The sequence below is a fragment of the Ailuropoda melanoleuca genome, chromosome 13 (assembly GCF_002007445.2).
Source record: "Ailuropoda melanoleuca isolate Jingjing chromosome 13, ASM200744v2, whole genome shotgun sequence".
Taxonomy (NCBI): domain Eukaryota; kingdom Metazoa; phylum Chordata; class Mammalia; order Carnivora; family Ursidae; genus Ailuropoda; species Ailuropoda melanoleuca.
In genome coordinates this window covers 69,273,129-69,286,391 of record NC_048230.1, presented here as the reverse complement: position 1 = coordinate 69,286,391, position 13,263 = coordinate 69,273,129, and the positions used below count along the sequence as shown (strand labels likewise).

Below are 13,263 nucleotides of genomic sequence, written 5' to 3'. Positions count from 1 at the left end.
AAAAAAAAAAAAACCAAATGTTATAGGGATTTGTCTTCCCTGTGTGGGCGTTCTGGTGTGATAGTCTATTTCTCTCCCTTCTCCATGCCCAAGGCCCATCCCCAACACCCCAGCTGATAGCAGAGGTCCATTTTGCTCCCCACCGTGTCTCTGTCCATCCTACTCTCTCAATATGGCCTCTTCTTTACCTTTTGTTATGGAGTTGTTCTGCCAGTCCTCGGGTTGTTTTCTGGGCTATTTATGCTGGTGAATGTTACCTAATTGTATCCATGGACAAAATGAGCTTAGGGTCTTCTTACTTCCCATCCTCCCAGCCTCCTGTATTAAGTTTTTAAAATCTGGAAGTATAAGTCCTTCAGCTTTGTTCTTCTTTTTCAAAATTATTCTGGCTCTTTGAGTCCCTTGATATTCCGTGTGAATTTTAGGATGATGTTTTTCTATTTCTGCCAAAACATCATTAGGTTTTTGGTAAGGCTTGCATTGAATCTGTAGATCACCTTGGGTAGTTTTGACATCTTAACAATATTAAGTCTTCCAAATTGCATTCCCAAGAACAATGTTAGGAGGGTTCCCCTTTCTCCACATCCTCACCAACATCTGTCTTTTCCTGACTTGTTAATTTCAGCCATTCTGCCTGGTGCGAGGTGGTATCGCATTGTGGTTTTGATTTGTATTTCCCGGATGCCGAGTGATGTTGAGCATTTTTTCATGTGTCTGTTGGCCATTTGGATGTGTTCTTTGGAGAAATGTCTGTTCATGTCTTTTGCCCATTTCTTGACTGGATTATTTGTTCCTTGGGTGTTGAGTTTGATAAGTTTTTTATAGATTTTGGATACTAACTCTTTATCTGATAAAACATTTGCAAAAATCTTCTTCCATTCTGTTAGTTGTCTCTTGGTTTTGTCAACTGTTTCCTTTGCTGTGCAAAAGCTTTTTATCTTGATGAAGTCCCAATAATTCATTTTTGCCTTTGTTTCCCTTGCCTTTGGAGACGTGTCTAGCCAGAAGTTGCTGCAGCCAAGGTCACAGAGGTTGCTGCCTGTGTTCTCTAGGATTTGGATGGATTCCTGTCTCACATTTAGGTCTTTCATCCATTTTGAGTCTATTTTTGTGTATAGTGTAAGAAAATAGCCCAGTTTCATTCTTCTGCATGTGGCTGTCCAATTTTCCCAACACCATTTGTTGAAGAGACAGTCTCTTTTCCACTGGATAGTCTTTCCTGCTTCGTTGAAGATTAGTTGACCGTAGAGCTGAAGGTCCATTTCTGGGTTCTGTATTCTGTTTCATTGACCTATATGTCTGTTTTGTGCCAGTACCATACTGTCTTGATGATTACAGCTTTGTAATATAGCTTGAAGTCTGGAAACGTGATGCCACAAGCTTCGGTTTTCTTTTTCAACTTTCCTTTGGCTATTTGGAGTCTTTTCAGGTTCCAAACAAATTTTAGGATTATTTGTTCCAGTTCTGTGAAAAACATTGATGGTATTTTGATAGGGATTGCATTGAATGTATAGATCACTCTAGGTAGCATAGAGATTTTAACAATATTTGTTCTTCTAATCTGTGAGCATGGAATATTTTTCCATAAATTGTATCTTCCTCAATTTCTTTCATGAGTGTCTTACAATTTTCAGAATGTTTTCATTTTATAAGTCTTTCACATCCTTGGTTAAGTTAACTTCTAAGTATTTTATTCTTTTTGATACTATCATAAAGGGAATTGTTTTTGCTCATTGTTAGTGTTTAGAAATGCAACTGATTTTTGTGTATAGATTTTGTATCTTGCTACTTTGCTGAATTTCATGTATTATTTCTAACAGTTTTGTGTGGAATCTTTAGGGTGTTATACATATAAGATAATATCATCTTCAGACAAAGATAATTTTACTTCTTCCTTCCTAGTTTGGATGCCTCTTATTTCTTTTTCTTGCCTAATTGCTCTAGCTAGAGCTTCCAATAATATTTTTAAGTAGAAGTGTTCCTGATTTTAGAGGAATAGCTTTCAGTGTTTTACCATTGAGTATGATGTTTGCTTTGGATTTTTCATATATGGCTTTTATTGTAGCCATATATGAAATTATATTGAAATGTATGAAATTGTATATGCATCTATATTATATATAAACTTGTATTGTAGTCTCCTTCTAGTCCTAGTTTTTTAGTGTTTTATTTTTAACCATAAAAGGGTATTGAATTTTACCACATGCTTTTTCTGTATCATTTGAGATGACCATGTGGGGGGTTTTCCTTCATTCTGTTAATATACTGTGTAATATTGATTGGTTTTTGTGTATTGAACCATCCTTGCATTCCAGCAATAAATCCCATTTAGTGGCATATAATCTTCTAATATGCTGCTGAATTTGATTTGCTAGTGTCATGTTGAGAACTTTTGTATCAATGTTTATAAGGGATGTTGTCTTTGTCTGGCTTTGATGTCAGGGTAATGCTGGCCTCACAGGAAGTGTTAGAAAGTGTCCTTTTCTTTTTAATTTTTTGGAAAAGTTTGAGAAGGATTGGTAGTCTTAAATGTTTGGTAGATTTTGCCAGTGAAGCCATCAGGTTCAGACCCTTTTTTGCTGGAAGATTGTTTATTACTGATTCAATCTCCTTATTAGTCATAGCTCTATTCAGATTTAGTGTTTTTTTAATGATTTAGTCTTGATAGGTTTTGTGTTTATAGGAATTTGTCCATTTCATCTAGGTTATCCAATTTGTTGGCATACAATTGTTCATAGTACTCTCATAAATCTTCTTTATTTCTATAGAATTGCTGGTAATGCTCCCACTTTCAGTTTCTGATTTTAGTAACTTAAACCTTCTCTTTTTTTCTTGCTCCTTCTAGCTAAAGGTTTGTCAATGTTGGTGATCTTTTTGAAGAACTAACTTTTGGTTTCATTAACTGTCTCCATTGTTTTTCTATTTTATTTATCTCTGCTCTAATCTTTATTCTTTTGTTCTGCTAAATCTTATTTAGTTTGTTGTTCTTTATCTAGTTCCTTAAGGTGTAAAGTTAAGTTGTATTTTAGTTCTTTTTTGTTTTTAATGTAACCATTTATAACTATAAATTTCCCAGTAGCACTGCTTTCATTACATCCCATAAGCTTTTGTATGTTGTATTTTTGTTTCCCCTCTTTTCTTTTTTTTTTTTTTTTAAGATTTTATTTATTTATTTGACAGATAGAGACAGCCAGCGAGAGAGGGAACACAAGCAGGGGGAGTGGGAGAGGAAGAAGCAGGCTCACAGCGGAGGAGCCTGATGTGGAGCTTGATCCCATAACGCCGGGATCACGCCCTGAGCCGAAGGCAGACGCTTAACCACTGTGCCACCCAGCCGCCCCTCCACTCATTTCTAAGTATTTCCCTTGTGGTTGCTTCTTTGATCCATTTGTTGTTCTTTTTTCTTTTTTTTCCATTGGTTGGTTAAATGTGCTGTTTAATTTCCACAGATGTGTAATTTTCTAGTTTTACTTCTGTTGTTGATTTCTAACTTCATTCAGTTGTGCTCAGAGAAGATACTTTGTATGATATCTGTCTTTTTTAATTTCCTGAGACTTAATTTGTGGCCTAACGTGGTCTATCCTGGTAAATGTCCTATGTACACTTGAGAAGAATGTCTGTGCTCTTGTTGGATGGAGTGCTCTATATATGTCTATTAGGTCTAGTTGATTTATTGTGTTGTTTAAAATCCTGTTTATCTCTGTCTGGTTGTTTTATCATTTATTGAGTGTGAGATATTGAAGTCTCTAGCTATTATTTTTATGTCTATTTCTCCCTTTAATTTTGTCAGTTTTTGCCTCATAATTTTGATGATATGTCTGTTGTTAGGTAAGTAAATGCTTATAATTGTTATATCTTCTTGTTGAATCTTTTATTAATATAATGTCTTTCTTTTATCTTGTAACCCTTTTTTACTTAAAGTATATTTTGTCTAATACTGGTATGGCCACTCCTCTCTTTTGATTACAATTTGTATGGAATATCTTTGCCTATCATTTCACTTTCAATCTGTGTGTTTCTTTGAATACAAATGGAGCTGCTTGTAGACAGCATATTGTTGACTTGTGTGTTTTTATTCATTCTGCCGATCTCTGTATTTATTTTTTATTTTTTGCCAATCTCTGTATTTTATTGGAGAGTTTAATCCATTTACATTTAAAGTAATTACTGATAAGGAGGGACTTAATTCTGTTATTTTGCTATTTCTTTTCTATATGCCTTATAGCCTTTTTTGTTCCTCATTTCTTATATTACTGTCTCCTTTTGTATTTAGTTGATTTTTTTGTAGTGAAATGTTTAAATTTCTTTCTCATTCCTTCTGGGTATATTTTATAGCTATTTTCTTTGTGGTTACTCTGGAGATTACATTTCACATCCTAATGTGAATAACAGTCTAATTTGAATTTGTACCAGCTTATTTTCAATAACATACAAAAACTCTGTTCCTTAATAGCTCCATCCCTACTCCTTTTAGTTGTTGATATCACAAAATTCTGTCTTTTTAAAAATAGACTCTGCACCCAGTGTGGAGCCCAGTGCGGGGCTTGAACTCATGACCATGAGATCAAGACCTGAGCTAAGATCAAGAATCGGATCTTAACTAATTGAGCCACCCTGGCACCCCACAAATTATATCTTTGTACATTGTGTGCCCCAAAACATAAACATTTAATTATTTTAAATTTATTAATCTCTTAAGTTATGTTGTAAATAAAATGTGGAATTATAACCCAAAGTTATAGTAATACCAGCTTTTAGACTAATAATTATTTTCAAATGTCTCTTAAATCATCTAGAAGACAAAATTAGAATTACAAACCATTGTTACAACAGTACTAGCTTTTTTTAAACACCCATCCATTACTCTTATTGAAATCTAACACCCATGCATTACTCTTATTGAAATCTTTATTTCTTCATACATCTTCAAGGTACTGTCTAGTGTCTTTTCACCTTGCAGGCCTCTCTTAAGCATTTCTTACAGGGTAAGGTCTAGTAGTAACAAACTGCCTCAGCTTTTATCTATCTAGAAATTAGGTCTATCTATCTGGGAATTTATTTCTACCTCACTTTTCAAGGACCGTTTCACTGAATATAGGATTCTCAGTTGACAGGTTGTTTTCTTTTAGTACTTTTAATATATCTGCCCACGCCTTCTGGCCTTTTAAAGTTTGTGATGAGAAATATGCTAATTATCTTATTGAGGATCCTGTATGTGATGAGTAGCTTCTCTCTTGCTAATTTCAAGATTCCCCCTTTGTCTTTGTCTTTTGAAAGTGATTATAAATGTGTTTTGGTGTGGGTTTCTGAGTTCATCTTGTTGGACTTCTCATTTATATTTTTGCCCTTTATCAAATTTGGGGAGTTTCCAGCCATTATTTCTTCAGATTTTCCCCCTGCCCCATTCCCTCTCCAACCCAACCCCTCTCTCTTTCTCTTCTACCTTCCCTTAAAATGCATATGTTGGTCAATTCAGTGGTGTCCCACAGGTCCCTTGGGTTCTGTTCACTTTTCTTCTTTTTTCTTTCTGTTCTTCAGATGTGATAATTTCTACTGTCTTATATTCAAGTTCACTGATTCTTTCTTTGGCCTTTGAATTCCTCTAGTGAATTTTTCTTTACCATTACTGTACTTTTCAGCTCCAGAATTACTTTTTGATTTCTTCTTAGGTTTTCCAACTCTTTGTGGACATTTCCATTTTGTTCACACATGGTTTTCCTGACTTTCTCCACATCTTCCTTTAGTTCTTCAAGCTTCCTTAAGATGGTTGTTTTAAAGTTGGCTAGTGCTTCTGACATCACATCTTTTTCAAGGACAGTTTCTGTTGATTTATTTATTTTTTTCCTTTGAATGGCCATATTTTCTTATTTCTTTATAGGCTTTGTGATTTTTTTTTTTGAAACTGGATATTTGAATCATAATGTGCTATCTCTGGAATTCACATTCTCCTCCTTTTCCAAGGTTTGTTGTTTTTGTTATTTTTTATTTTGTTTTGTTGATTGTGGTAGACTGTTTCTTTGCCCAGGATCAGCCTGAGGCATAAACTTAAGGTCTTCTTAAGTCTTTCTTCTTAAGCCTTTCTATGGTCACTTTTTAATTTCCCTTGTATATTTGGTTGTTTCTGAATGTCTTAGTATGGCTTCCATAATGTCTGACTTCCAAAAGGGGAAAAAGAGAGAAATGAAAGGGGGAAATGGGTGCTGGCCCTTTAAATCGACTGAAAGTCAGTTTGGCTATAGAGCAAGGGGCTTGTGACAATGTGGGGAAGTGCAACAATACTGACCACCCCTTTTTTTGTCTGTACCTCTGTGATCAGAGGCAGGAATCAGGGGCACCTGGGTGGCTCAGTCATTAAGCGTCTGCCTTCGGCTCAGGGCGTGATCCCGGCGTTATGGGATTGATCCCCACATCAGGCTCCTCTGCTGGAAGCCTGCTTCTTCCTATCCCACTCCCCCTGCTTGTGTTCCCTCTCTCGCTGGCTGTCTCTCTCTCTGTCAAATAAATAAATAAAATCTTTTAAAAAACAAAACAAACAAACAAACAAAAAAAGAAGCAGGAATCAGCAATCAGAGCACAGATCCTGGTATCTGGAGGGTTCTTTTTTACCCACCCTGGTTCAGCAAGCTATGTGCAAGCTCCTCCAGGAACGTGTGCACAGCTGGCTGCCACAGGTAGCTGCTACTGTACTAAGAGCCAAAATTAAGCACAACTTACTGTGAATGCTTTTCCCTGGAAGTCATACGCCTTAATAGAATTTAGAATTCCTAGATAGTTACATTAGACAGATTCTGTCAGTTCAAATGTTGTCTAGGTGGAGAGGCAGATTCCCTTTGCTTCTTAGTTGATCTTCTTCCTGGAATTCTCTGTAGTTCTTCATATTTTGTGAATACAAATCTTATGCCATGTATATATATTGGAATATTTTTTTCTTAGTTTGTTGCCTGCTTATTCACTTTCAAAATGGTGTCTTTTGATGAGCAAAAAATTTAATTTTCTTAAAGTCCAATATTTTGCTTTTTACTTTTATGGTTATTACATTTTACATTATGCCTAAGAAAGCTTTGCCTATTCCATGGTTGCAAGGATATTCTTCTAGAAAATTTATGGTTCTAGCTTTTACATTTAGGTTTGTGATCCATCTTGAATTATTTTTGTGTATGGAGTGCAGTAAGGATCAGAATTCTTTCCATGGAGATATGCTGTTGTTTCAGCACAATTTGTTAAATAGACTTACCTTTCCCAATTGAATTGATTTGGTGTCTTAGTTGATAATTAATCAACTCTATATGTCTGGGCCTATTCTAGACTTGACTCTGCTTATTAATTTATTTCTATCTACTTCTGTTGGAAGTCTGCTGTAACTTTATGATAAATTCTGAACTCAGGAGTATAAATACTTTAGCTTTGTTCTTCCTTTTTTTCAGTATCATTTGGGTTATTCTAAGCCCTGGGTCCTTTGCATTTCCATATAAATGTTAGAATCACATCATCAATTTCTTTGAAAAAGCTTGCTGAACTCCAGAGATGATTTGAAGTTCTATATGATGTTATATCCCTTCAGAGAGGATTCACTTTTGTTTCTGTCAAACAGATGGGCTAGGGCCTGAATACCTTCATCCAATAAATGTCTGAAAAATTCAAAGCTGAGCTTCAATCCTTATGAGTAGTGGTCTACTTCCAGTTCATCTTTATCACTAGGGTGAAGTCCTTCATGGTCCCAGTTGAAAGCCTGGGGTGTTTACCAGGGCCCTTCTTCCTTTTCATGCTCTTTACAGTAATTTTTGTCTTGCCATTCCTGGCAGGGAAATTGCTGAAAGCTCTTTTCACCTTCTCAGTGCCCTTTTTGTTTTTAGAATCAGCAGTTATCTTCAGGGTTTCCCCAAACACCAGCTCACCTTTTTAGCTTCTCTTTTTTTCCAGATCTTGGACCAGCAAATTATCATTGCTTTGTTAGCTCCTCTATGCTTTCAAATTGGTGTTTAAAAAATAATAATTTGTTCACGTTTCCTAATTGTTCTCAGCAAGATGTTTGTGTGTAGCAGCCTAAGTAGCCAGCCTTTGCTAGAAGTAGGTATATATACATATACATATGTGTGTATACTATATATTAAATATATGTGTGTAAATATATATAAAATATATTAAATATATGTGTGTATACATATATGTTAATTAAAATCAACTTTGTTTTGGAAAATATTTTTAGGCTTTCTAATGATTCTGGAAATAATTGACAATTACCTAGAGGGATAAAAATTGCTAGCATGGAGGTTTGGCTTCAGCATTATCGGGGGGGAAATCTGCCATAGGCACTCAGACCAGAATGAGAGATGCCACAAACAGAACTGATGTTTGGAGCTACTCACCAAGGCTACTTGGTGTGCCTTATAAATTTTCCACTCACCTACTCTCCCCAGAAAATGGGAAGTTGGAGATATATCCCCTCACTCATTACCTTCATTCACTCCCACTGAAGCAAAGTGGCATTACCCATTCATCATTTTTCCATCGTGAGCTATAGCAGCATCTGGGTTTTATAACTTGATAATACTAGGGAGTACTCCCTATTTGCTTTTACATGTTGATAGTGGAATCTGCTCACTGTAGCTTAATCCGGGAACTTCTCACTATATTTTCATTTAACAGGGGAAATCGGGTAGGTGGAGGTGAAAGCCGCAAGAGGAAAGGACAATGTGCCCTAAGTAGTGATTTTAATTAAAGCCTCTGAAGTTTCTCAAATCAAATGCAAGGATAGCTGAAAGCCTATGGCTCTTGCACACAGATGTACACACAAAGCCATATAGATGTGCACACACATACTCCCAAGTAATACATATTACACACTCAAATGTATATAGATATAGACTAATAGGTTTTATGGAACAAGTAGTGTGAGAACAGGAAAGCTAACCATAGGCTAGACTAGATAATATCTTATAATCCAGTAGATATTGTGTGACCCAAGTGACCCTCTTGAGGAAGGACAGGATCAAGAAGCAATAGCTAACTTTGGTTGATGCCTATTGTGTACTAAGTATGGTGCTAAGACACCTTATATATGTTATCACATTCAGTCCTCATAATGATCCTACAGAATATGTACTGTTATTTCCATTTTTATTTATTTATTTTTTTAAAGATTTTATTTATTTGAGAGAGAGAGAGAACATGAGCAGGGGAGAGGGGCAGAGGGAGAAACAGACTCCCCAAGCAGGGAGCCCAAAGGACGGCTTGATCCCATGACCCTGAGATCATGACTTGAGCCAAAGGCAGACGCTTAACCAACCAAGCCACCCAGGTGCCCCCTGTCATTTCCATTTTTAATTTAGGGCTCTAAAAGGCCCTACCACAGGTCAAATAGCTAGTGCAAAATTGAAGAGCCATGAGTCTAATAAGCTTTGGAGCCAGGCAAATCTAATTCTGCCTGGCTCTAAAGCATATTCTTTGAAAGTATGAAAGTGAGGCAGAAGTTCTTATTAACAATTAGATGAAGCACGAATTTCTAAACAGTCTAATTAATGGATTTGTTTATTGTTTTTTTCTCTCACAGTGCCACCCTCATTAATCTCAGTTGGTAAGAGTCTGCTGAGTATTTACTAAATGCTCAGTAACTAGGGTTTGGCAAGGGTAAGGTTACGAGGAGCAGAGCACAGAAATAGTAACATTAACAAGCTTTGTCTTAACACCTAACCACTGAGCTTGTTATTCATAATATAAAAATTAGTGTAAAACATGGTTTCCCACCCTGCAAAGCTTACAGCCTAGTTACTTCAGAGGCCATTTCTGTAGCATCTACTCGTACAGAGTCTATAGAGATAATACAAGACGAGAGAGCCTGGACCTTGTCTCATGAAATTCCGTAGTCTAAGGGCGAGTCAGACTCACAAACCAGCACTTTCAGTATAAGATACTGAGTTAAAAGGGTTCCGTGGGAATGTGGAGAAGGGGGCATTTAGCTCAATATGGGCCATCAGGGAAGCAGGAAGAAATGAATCCTGAACTAACATGGGGGAAACAGAAAGAATGCTTCTGAAACACTTAGCAAGGAACGCTGAGAGTATATGTGTTCTGAACAGAATGATACTGATTATATGGCACTACAGAAAGCCAATGAACATTCCTAACTGAACTGTTTCCTGAGTAGCGTCAAAGTGGGTTCTCAGACTACTAGCCTTTTCTTCTCTTCCCTTTGCTTTTGCAACTCCTAAAGCCAATTCTGTGTTGTGGAGAAGTTTTCTTCCCTCCTTCCCTCCCTTCCTCCCTCTCTTCCTCTCGCTCTTCCTTTTACCCTCTTCTTTGTTTTTTTGTTTGTTTGTTTTCTACCTAATAAATATGGAGGCCATAAGAGTTAGAGAAACTTGGGAAGTCTGTAAGCAGAATATGATACTTGAATGATTTGTGGGATTAAATAGAAAAAGGGAGGGCATCAAAAGGGAAACAAATGCCAACTGCTGAGTCAGTTGGCTCACATTTATTGGACCCCTATTCTGACTCCTTATACCATGCTTTGGGAGCACTGAGATAAATGTGTCCCATGGGTTGAGATGAGCAGAACATGTATGTGGGCAGTAAATGGAAAGCATGTGTACAATAGTGGGAAATAAAGCAAAATGGGATACATTGTAAAGGGCCTGGAAAACAAACAAAGGAGTTTAGATTTGATATGGTTAATACTAAGAGTTCTTTCAGGCTTTTGAGCAGGTGGGCAGGGGGTAGTAGTGGGAAAGATTTGAGAGAAGGAAGATTGATGTCATACAGACTAAAAAAGGCTGTGTGTGAGTCTAATTATGGTGATAAGGGTCTCTAGGGTATGGCAGCCGGAATAGAAATAGAAAAGAGTAGGGGACATTTTAAAGAAAGAATGGACACGGTTTATGGATATAGAGAATGTTTACCTCTAGGGTATCTTTTTTCTTATAAGTAGCCCAGGCCTTAGGAGTCTTTCTGTGAGGTTTAGGGCTCAGGACCTGTGAAGTACCTTTTTAAAAACTGGTAGGAATTCTGAGAACCATTGTTTAGAGGGCAGTATTTATCAGATAGAGCAACTCCAAAACTAGAGAAAGAGTAGGGGGCATTTTAGAATGCTTAGCATGTAGAGAAACTTGTGAAAAACATGTATTAAGGACCTAGATCCTGGGATCCTGACTTAAAGATCTAAAGTGGGGCCCAGGGATCTTTAACAAGCTCTTAAGGTGATACTAATGCAAATGACGCTCAGAAGAAACACATGAGAGACATTTAGGGAAAGATACACTGTCTCCTCAGGAGGATTGGGCTGGTGTTTGCGTGTCTTCCTTCTCAAGATCCATGTGACTTCACCACATCCAGCTTCAGAACTGTTCTTCCTAATCATAGCCATTCTGCTCCACTGGCCATGAAATAGAAGGAGGTACTCATGTTCCAGGAGACTAATAGACAGTCCTACTGAGTGGCTCTAAAGGCTTATAGACGTTAAAAGGTTTTTAAGAATGATCCTCATAACGGGGCGCCTGGGTGGCACAGCGGTTAAGCGTCTGCCTTCGGCTCAGGGCGTGATCCCAGCGTTGTGGGATCGAGCCCCACATCAGGCTCCTCCGCTACGAGCCTGCTTCTTCCTCTCCCACTCCCCCTGCCTGTGTTCCCTCTCTCGCTGGCTGTCTCTATCTCTGTCAAATAAATAAATAAAATCTTTAAAAAAAAAAAAAAGAATGATCCTCATAACATAGTAATGAATCAGAAACATGTGTACGTTTTCTTCAGTGACTCTGTAGAGACTGGAGTAAAAAAAGGAAGAAGCTTTCCAGATTTGGGGGTCTAACAGAATGTGCTTGCTTGAGAAAATCAAGACAATGAAAGAGGACTCCTGGGATTGTCCTACTAGGACTTCTGAGATGCCGCTAATGAAATGATGCAAAAGAGTGGTGGAGTAGCATCTGTGGCTCCCACACTGGCTTAATCCCTGTTGAAATTGCACAACCAAGATGTGCTGACAATCTTTGGAACACAGTTTTCTCAAATGAACCTCAGACGTAATTTAAAAAATAAAAATTTCATTGGCGTTTAGGCAGAGATAATGTTAAATTTATATATTAATCTGGGGGCAGTTTTTGTTCACAGTTATAATTATTACCATCAAGGAAAATAGCTTGTCTTTCCACTTATTCAAGTTTTTCCTGTGTCTCTCAATAGAGATTATAGCTTTTTTTCATATATATCCTTGTAGTTGCTTAAATGTATTCCTATTTATTTTATTTTTGTAATTCTTTCTGCTGTGAATGAGATATTTTTATTTTGCTATTATTGTTTTTAATTTATTGTTGGCTTATACAAACACCTGGACTTTGAATATTTACTTAGTAACCACAAAAATAGATCTATAGCTATTTTAGAACATGTATCTCATATATCAACTGACCATATTAACAAAAACATTCTACCTGTGTATTATGTACATAATTTATATTAATTAGTGCATTTTCTGGGCCATTATGAATATAAATTTGATATCATCAAGAAGCACAATTAAAAAACATCATCATAAATTGTCTGCAAGATAGGGCCATCCAAGAAAGCTGCAAAATTTAATTTTAAGATAAATGACAGCTTTGCAATAAAGCAGCAATATCCTCACTTGGCTTATAGTTTATCAAATTTGAATACCTATGCAGAAACTGATGTTACTAGTAAGACAAGTGGCTTTGGTAATAATAGCTACCATTTATTGAGATTTTACTATGTACCAGCCATTAGGATACACATTTTTTATTAGTTATTTCAATGACTCTAATAAATAGGTATTATTCTCATTTTCCAAATGAGAAAACTGAAGCTCAAGGAACCTGTCCATGGTTATATAACTAGCTAATGATAAAGGCAGAAGTTAAACCCAAGTTGTCTGACCAACTCCAAAGTCATGTTTTTGACACTTGATTACTCCCCTAAGAGGTAGAATACTGGAAATTTATCAACTACACTGCTGATAAGAGTTTAGGATAGTATGTATGTACCCGACTCTTACAGATGGTTAAGAACACAGCATACTTCTATTCAGGACCTTAACTTCGTTACATCAAATAGAATGAACACAACCAAACAAGATGGAATAACTGGTACTGAACTTACCCTCCCCCTAAACAACTAAAAAATGGAACAAAATATATCAAACAGTGGTTTTAATGGACACCAGGTTATGAAAGCCAGGGATCATTGAAAGATGGAAAATAAGCGACTTAATGACTGTAATTTCCAGCCCATGGTGCAGTGAGGTGAAATCCAGGCAAACTG

The 13,263-nt window shown here is 36.7% G+C and overlaps 1 protein-coding gene and 1 pseudogene across 13 annotated transcripts in view; one reads left to right on the top strand and one right to left on the bottom strand.

The window, feature by feature from the left end:
* The window catches only part of ASIP (agouti signaling protein), a 109,110-nt gene that overhangs the window by 69,357 nt on the left and 26,490 nt on the right, over positions 1-13,263 (top strand). The gene's annotated exons all lie outside the window — the stretch shown is intronic.
* LOC100467905 overlaps positions 1-13,263 on the bottom strand; it is a 31,948-nt pseudogene that overhangs the window by 1,461 nt on the left and 17,224 nt on the right.